Here is a 7689-nt window from a genome sequence, read left to right as displayed (position 1 = left end):
TTCACCAAAATTCTTATGGTGGCTGTCTTAAGTGGTAGGATTACGGTACATTTTTCCTTTTTCTTTTCTATAATTTCCAAGTGATAAAGAAATATAATTATATGGTTCTATTACTTACGCCTTATGTAAGTAATATGACCTTTAACTATTAATTATAACATAATGGAAAAACTTGCTATACGCACATACATAAGTACCACGTATATTGTTCTTTTTTAAAAAAGTATTGTAATAAAATGCCTCACGTGGCCACTCCGACCCCAGCTGCCGCTTCTTCCCTGGGAGCCGTAGAGCCGGTGCGGTTCGGGACCCAGGGGCAGCCCCGGGCGTCTGTGGGGCAAAGGAGTGCAGGGACGAAAGGGCTGCCGCGCTGCGGAGGGCCCGGCACACGGGGACCGCCTGGCTGTGCCCAGTCCCCAGTGCAGGCTAGTTCTGCTGCGGCGGCAAACAACCCCACGCCGCAGGGCTCTTGCTCACCTTGCCCACCGTTCGTCGTGGGGGTGGGGGACCCTGCGCTGCCGTGTGCTCTTAGGGCCTCGGGCTGACCCTCCGCCCAGACCATGGCCAGTCGCCGCCACCGCAGAGGAGAGAGGACAGAAGGAAGCGGGCGGTCACGTGTACGTGCTCCCTCTAGGGCTGCCACACACGCTCCGCTCACGTTTCATTGACTGGAGCCAGACCCTTGACCACGGCTAACTGTGACAGTGTGGAATGCATGTCCTCCCTCGTGCCCAGAGAAAGAGAGCCTGGGTGTTGGTGACCAGCGGTGACTGTCACTTAGCATCTCACGCATCACGCCTCTCCAGCCCATCAGCCTGTGGGCAGCCGTGGGGCCGCCGGGCCTGGCGTGTCTTTGCCCGCCTGGCCCCCCTACGTGCGCACACCAGCGCTGTCCACGCCTGGCACCGGCGCTGCCCACCGGAGCGCCGGACGCTGCGGGTGCTCCCTGTGGCCCTGAATGCGAGGGAGGCCGTGTCCGCAGCAGACGGGACACAGAGATCTCAGGTTATATTCAAATGCTCGTTGTGCCCTGTCAGTAACAGTCTGGAACAATCTGCAATCCTCTCCACTTCACAACTTCTGAGGACCACGGGCTGCTGCCCACAGGAATTCTCTGGCCGGCCGCCTCGGGCTGGGGCCACCAGGGCCACAGAGCCCTTTCAGGCCTGGCCTCAGACGACCTCTCTGGGCAGCTCTCACTGCAAAGCTCCGCCTCTCGCCACAGTCAGCTTCACTCGTGTGCTCCGGCTGCGCCGAGCCACCCGCAGCTCCTCTAACGACCCGTCTCCGATCGCCCCTGGCCCAGAGGGCCCTTCTCTGATCAACAGCCAAACTCCACTGCACTTTGTAAGGTTCCAATCAGGGATTAGTTCCCCCAGGAGTAACGGGGTTCCCCCACTTGCCTGCCCCTCTGTGTCTCATGTGGACATAGACTCTGTCACTCTCGTTTGTTCACAGGACGTACCTGCCCACCCCCGCTACCTAAGGTGGGGGCATAAATCGCTGCTTTTGTTCCCTCCGTGTCTGGTCTTGAGTGGCTGAGATTAATAAATGTTTGCCGAATACATGGTCTAAGCCCCTGCAATATTCATGGTTTTATTGATCTACTGGTAGCGACTCGGAGCTTCCAAGCCCTGAGATCGTTTTCGGTAACCAGTCGGGCTGATGGGGGCACTGACGGCCCATCACACAGTGGGACGCAGAGTGCGCCAAGCGTCCTGTGACGAGAGCCTTTCCACCGGAACACCCCAGTCTGGCGTCCCTTGCCTGGCAGCCCCCGTGGGCACCTCCCGGGTTCCAGGCTCTGCGTCAAGGAAACCGGCTGCGGAGGGCGCGTTGGTGGCATTGCAGCTCACGGCCGCCGCTCTGTTACGAAGCGCCCTGCACCTCTGAGTGTGAGCGACAAAGAGCAGTGAATCTAAATCTCTGTTTAAGATCCTCGCCAAATTCTGTTTAAATTTCTGTTTTGAAGTTTGTTTTGGGAAAATGGAAACGCTTCCTGGTACAAACTGTGTGCAGCTGCAAGGGTGAATTGCAAAGGGTCAGAGGCCGTTTTGTGCCACTTCCTTAGTTAGAGAAAGCAACAAAAAACTCCGTAGCGTTTAAGAATAATTGATTTTTAAAAAGCAACGAACAACGCCTATTGAAAGGATGCGAGCTTTCTCACTTGGCTGTGACCGGTGTCCTGGTATGTGACCTCCAGCAGGGACCCGCCCCCTGCCCAGCACCCACGCGGGTGCTCAAGCCCCAACCTGGGAGTTTCCCTGGACAGCGGCCTCTCACCCTGTGCCCAGCCGTCCACCCTGTTCTGTCCGTTTGTCTCCTGCCTCCAGCACGGCCGGCACCACAGCAGCTTCTGTCCCCCCGAGTGCGTGTGGCCGACCCCTGCCTGTCACCCCCAGACAGAGAGTAGCCAGGGTTAACCTTTTAAAAGCAAGACCCACGCAATGTAACGCTCCTGCTTACAGTCACTGACTTCCCACTGCTTCCAGGATGACGCTCGCAGTGCTGAGCAGGGTTTGCAAGACGCTGCCTGGCCCCTCCGCTGCGCCTCACCCCTCCTTGCGTTCGGTCCCGCCCTGCTCCCCACCTGCTGCCCCTGCCCCAGCCCACCCGGCCTTCTCTCTCGGGGCCTCTCACGTCCCCGCTGCCTGGGACGTTCTCGCCCTCACTCTCGGGCTTCCTGACTGCTGCTTAGCATCCTCCCAGGCGCTGCCGAAATGCTTCCCCAGAGACCGTCCATCCCCGACTCCCACGTCTTTCCCGCCAGCCGCCTGCTCCACGTCCCTCGGCTGTTTCCTCTCCTGAGACCTGAAGACTTTGCTTCCCACCCCGGCCACGGTTTGAGATCACACATGCACGTGCGTTGCTATTTGTCCACCGGCTGCTCCCGCTGGACCTGGGCCGTCCCCACCAGCGCCTGCAGCTGACAAGCCCTGGCAGTGCGGCCGGTCCGAGCTGAGGTGCTGCTGTGAGCAGATTCGACATCAGAATGTCAACTATCTCATACTCTTCATGCTCACTGCCTGTCAAAGTGACAATGTTTTAGATGCATTGGGTTAAAATAAAGCATATTATTAAGATTAATTTAACTTGCCTTTTCCTTCGCTTTCACGGGGCTGCGAGAAAACCCAGAGCTCCACGGGGGGCTCCCGTTTGCACCCGTGGGCAGCACTGCCCCGTGCGGTGAGCGCCGCGAAGGCCCAGACCCTGCTGGCCACCCGCGTCCCCCAGAACAGCTCTGCAGGGTCACGAGTGACTCGGTAAGTCGCGAGACGGATGAGTAAAGGGGTGAGTCAGGCAAGCAAAGGGAAAACAGTCACATGGACAGGGACACCACACGTCGTCAGCTCACTCCTACTGTGTGCGAGGGGGAAATTCCTGATCTGGGAATGTTTTCAACAAGCTACGGCCTTTTCTACAAGGGCTGCCAGGCCATCTGTCGCCCAAACAGCGAGAAGTCACAGACAACGGAAAAGCAAAGGTAACTGCTGCGGGGTCTCTGGCCCCAGGCTGTCCCACTCTTCAAGTCTCCAAAACCACAGGTGGCAACACTTGACCCACCAATAAGATGACAAAGATCACAAAGGTGCCTTGACAGAAGCCGTCCCCTCCAGCTCAAAGACAACACGCGTGTTAACGGAGCCATAATGAGCACCTGTTAAGAATTTCAGGCAGAGACGCCCAGTTACGCTTGGTGCTTGTTCATCCTATTGCTCTAACCGACACTGAGCCCAGAGCCCCCAGGGCACACGAGGAAAGAGAGCAGGGAGCTTCCTAGACAAACACGTCTGCGAGGAGCTGTGTACCGCGCTCCTCCGGGACAGCCGCGGTGCTCGCTGGCTCTGAAGCGCTGAGAAGACCTGGGGTAACAAACAGGTTGACTTTGTTTAGCCCAGCTTGTCCCAAACGGGTTTGACCTCAGAATGCCCAGTACCAGCCTGAGAAAGTGGCACTGCTGAGAAACGCATTTTAGGACGTCTTATCTAGCTTAGTTCTCAAAACCATAATTAGAGATAAATTGCCCCAGTCCTGTGAGTCATCCCGCCTGTGGGTCACACCTCGCAGTGACGACAGCTGCCCTGCACCCTGGGCACGAGCGGAGCACCCACCACCGAAGCCGTGGATAGCACATGCAGTCGTCCACAGTGACACGCAGACACGGAACTCCGAGGGTGCCGGCTGTACACGCCCCAACCAATCATATGCCTCTTAACGTCCCCCCTGTTTCCAAGAGCAGAAGCAGGGAAGGGACCCTGAAGGAGAGTGGAATGATCTGCCAGGTGACAGCCGAGCTCAGCCAGGAGTTCATGCCCTCAGACTTCTCCGTGGCACCGGCCTGCTGCCACCCAGGCCGCTCTCCAGACCTGCGGCTCCGACCCCTCCCTCTCACAGGGACACTCTGAGAGCACCGAAAGGCCAGCAGAGCTGCTCGCTACACTTCGCAACTGCGTTTTCATCAGCAGTCAGAAAACTCTGAATACCTTTCTCTACTCTGCTTCCTACCAGGATGTGTGAAGCACCTGTGAACGCAAACAGTAGAAGCCAGGGAATGTCGGGGGGCAGCTCTTCCTCCAGGCCGACCCTGGTCCCCGAGCGTGCGCTGGGCCTGGACCTGGTGCTGGAGCAGCGCCCTGGGCCGGTTCCCACCTCCTGCATGCTGGGCCTGGCCGACGCCACACCGAGGGGACACTGTCTTCCCTCTGCAAGGACCTCTGGGGCACGTGCCTGGGCCATCCGGTTAGTGGCTTCAGGACCAGCTGCTGCCCTGAGTTTGCAAAGATTCAAGTTTGTAAACTCCCCCAAAGGCCCAGCACAGCCACCTCCACACACAGTGTCTGCTAATTCAGTTGGGCGTGTTGACAAAGGGAAGAGACATTTTGTGTCCCTAGTACGCAGCAGGTGACAACTCTAAGCAGTTTGCCAAGTATTGGGTTCACGTAGCACCCAGAATATCATAGAATCACCCCAATTTAGGGGATGGATAAGCAACTACGGCACAGAGAGGTGAAGTAACGTGTCCAGAGCCACACAGCGGATCAGTGCAGGAGACAGACTTACAACCAGGTCTGTTGGGCTCTGAAGCTCACCCCCTCCCCGTCCGTCACACCAGCTCTGACGTCCCACAAGCCGGGACAACATGAGCAAAGAGCCAGCAAACTGCTGGGGACGGAACACGGAGGCAAGTGCGTTTTGTAGCCAACAAAGCCTAAGGGAGCCCCTCTGAAACACTTCCTATTTTTCTCTATGTGTCAGGTTAGAAATATCTTGGGGATATTGGTGATCTGAACTCAAATGAACGTGTTTCTGTTGAGTGGCTGAGCCTGGGCCTTGGTGACTTCCCTGTCCCCTGGCCACCCGGTGGGCACACCTGGATTCCTTTAGAACAAGGCGGCTCTGGGCATGGGGGAAGGGGGGCACTAAGGGCATGTTTGTAGGTGGGTTCAGTTTCCCGAATCGTCCGAACATGCGGTCACAGCCATGGTGCGGAGAAGAGGTGAGGCTGCGGGACATCACCTCCCCCCACACCTGCAGACCCACAGCAGCCAGGGAACCCGTGTCACCCAGGAGGGCTTTGCCACATCGAGCTGCCAGCACCCTCCATGGTGGCTACTCCGTCCTTCCCAGGGGTGACTGTCACAGGACAGTTCTGTGCCTGTTCCCACTGTCCTTCTACCACCTCTGCTGTATTATACATCAGACAGGGCAGTCAGAAATTCATGAAGGAATTCATGAAGAATTATGAAAAAATTAAAAAATCTGCACAGTTTGTAAAACTCTGCACAGAAGCCAGAGGCTAAGTCCCCGTCACCGCAGCCTGGGACGGGACACAGAAACTGGGTGCGTCGGTCCCACGGGACACCGTGGGGCAAGGGCTTGGGGTTATAAACCCGGGAAGTTTTCCTCAACGGCTTGAGCTCTACTTGCGGGGGGACGAGACCGCGTGTTGGCCGTGACTCAGGCCTTAAGATCCCCGAAATGTTTCTGACTCAATGTCCTCTCTGTGACCTTCTGCACCCCACGGCCCCGCGACCAGGAGCTCACCCGGGCCGTGCACGATCCTTGCTGCCGACAGTCTTCGCTGAGCCCGGGCAGCTGTGTCCCCACGAAGCCACAGCGGGAACGGGGGGCTGGAAAGGACTTCACTGCCCTTGGAGGGAGGAACACACGCCCAGCCCAGGCCACCTGCCACCGGGAACAATGGCTACGCCCACCTACCGCTCACACGCTGGCCCTGCCGGTCACTCGGGTTAAAGCCCAACTCCTGACCCGCCGTTGGAGCCCTCAGCACCTGCCTTGCCTTTGTGACCTCACTTCCAGCCACAGGAAACCCCTAGACCTTCTCCAAATACCCACTCCCCGATTATCTGCATTCAGTCGGGGAATTCCTTCCTGCCAGCCTCCCCTCTCTGGCTGCAAACTGCACTCGCCTTGAGGGCCAAGCAGGTGCCACCTCCTCTGCCCCTCCTCCGGGACACCTGTCCCCTTCCCCGGCACGGGCGTTTGAGCGCCTCTTGGTGGTGCTTCCACGTGCTCTGCTCACACCCCTCTTACAGCACAGGCTGTAAGTCGTTGGATGTCTGTCTGTCTGTCCCCCCAACTAACCGTGAGCTTCTCCACTGCACGGAGATGCAACGGAGACACTTCTGAACCCCAGCTGTCTAGAAAGAAGCGGTGAGTCAGCAAGGAGTGCATCTGGGCTGCAGTGGCCCTCAAACTGCTTGACTGTGAGTTATAACAGTCCCCTAAACAAGCTTGCTCAAAATCTAAGACCTGAGCAACATCAGCCATTATCAAGTGCATGGCTTTTGGACTCACGCAGAGCTGGGTCCGAGCTCCAACTCGTCCACCTCGAGCAGAGTTCGTGACGTGGCCTCACCGAGTCCTCTCCCTCTGCAGACGGGACGCTGCCTCGCTCAGAGTCGTCAGGAGGCTTAAACGAGGTGATGCACGGAAAGTTCTGTGCGTGGGTCTGAACTTCGTAAGTGCTCGATACGCACGGGGCATCAATAACGAGGCCGGGAACAGCCGCAGGCCCAGCCCTCTGAGAGGGTGACTAGTGGGCGCCAGTTTCATTCAATTCCCGGAGCAGAATGTACAGGAGTCAGCACCAAACTGAGTCCCCTGAGAAATGCGTGTGCCTGGGAGCCGGTGCTCAGACGCAGGACTCATTCGTTTGTACGTTTGGCAAATATTTGAGGCCCTACGGCGTGCCAGCCCCCGGGAATGAAACAGAACATGAAAGTCTCCGCCTGTGATCCAAGGAGGGTTCTGTCCTGGGCGAAGGAAGGGCTCTCTCCACCGTGCTGGGACGCGGCTGGGACGGAGGCTGCGTCCACACTCGGGGAAACCACCGAGTCTGTACCACGTTCCCACAGTGGCCACCAAAGGCCTCGCAGGAGGAGGACACACACATTCAGGTTGTGACCCTGCCCTTCCCTGTCCCCCCATCTCAGAGGGGCGATGTCCTCCAGCAACCTCGGCAGAGCAGAAGCTCAAGTTCATGCTTATTCAGCAAGATTCAATAGAAGCATCATCTTTTCTGTATGTCAAAAATAGCTTCTTATTTAAAGTAACTGTACATGGGGGCGTTTGAAGTGAAAATGAACCTCACTACATGGTCCTTCTCAGAAGATGCCAGGGTACGGTTCCGTGTTACCATTCGTCATAACATCACCCCACGATTTT

This window comes from Lemur catta, chromosome 9 (assembly GCF_020740605.2).
Source record: "Lemur catta isolate mLemCat1 chromosome 9, mLemCat1.pri, whole genome shotgun sequence".
NCBI classification, from domain to species: domain Eukaryota; kingdom Metazoa; phylum Chordata; class Mammalia; order Primates; family Lemuridae; genus Lemur; species Lemur catta.
This window is presented reverse-complemented; position numbering follows the sequence as displayed.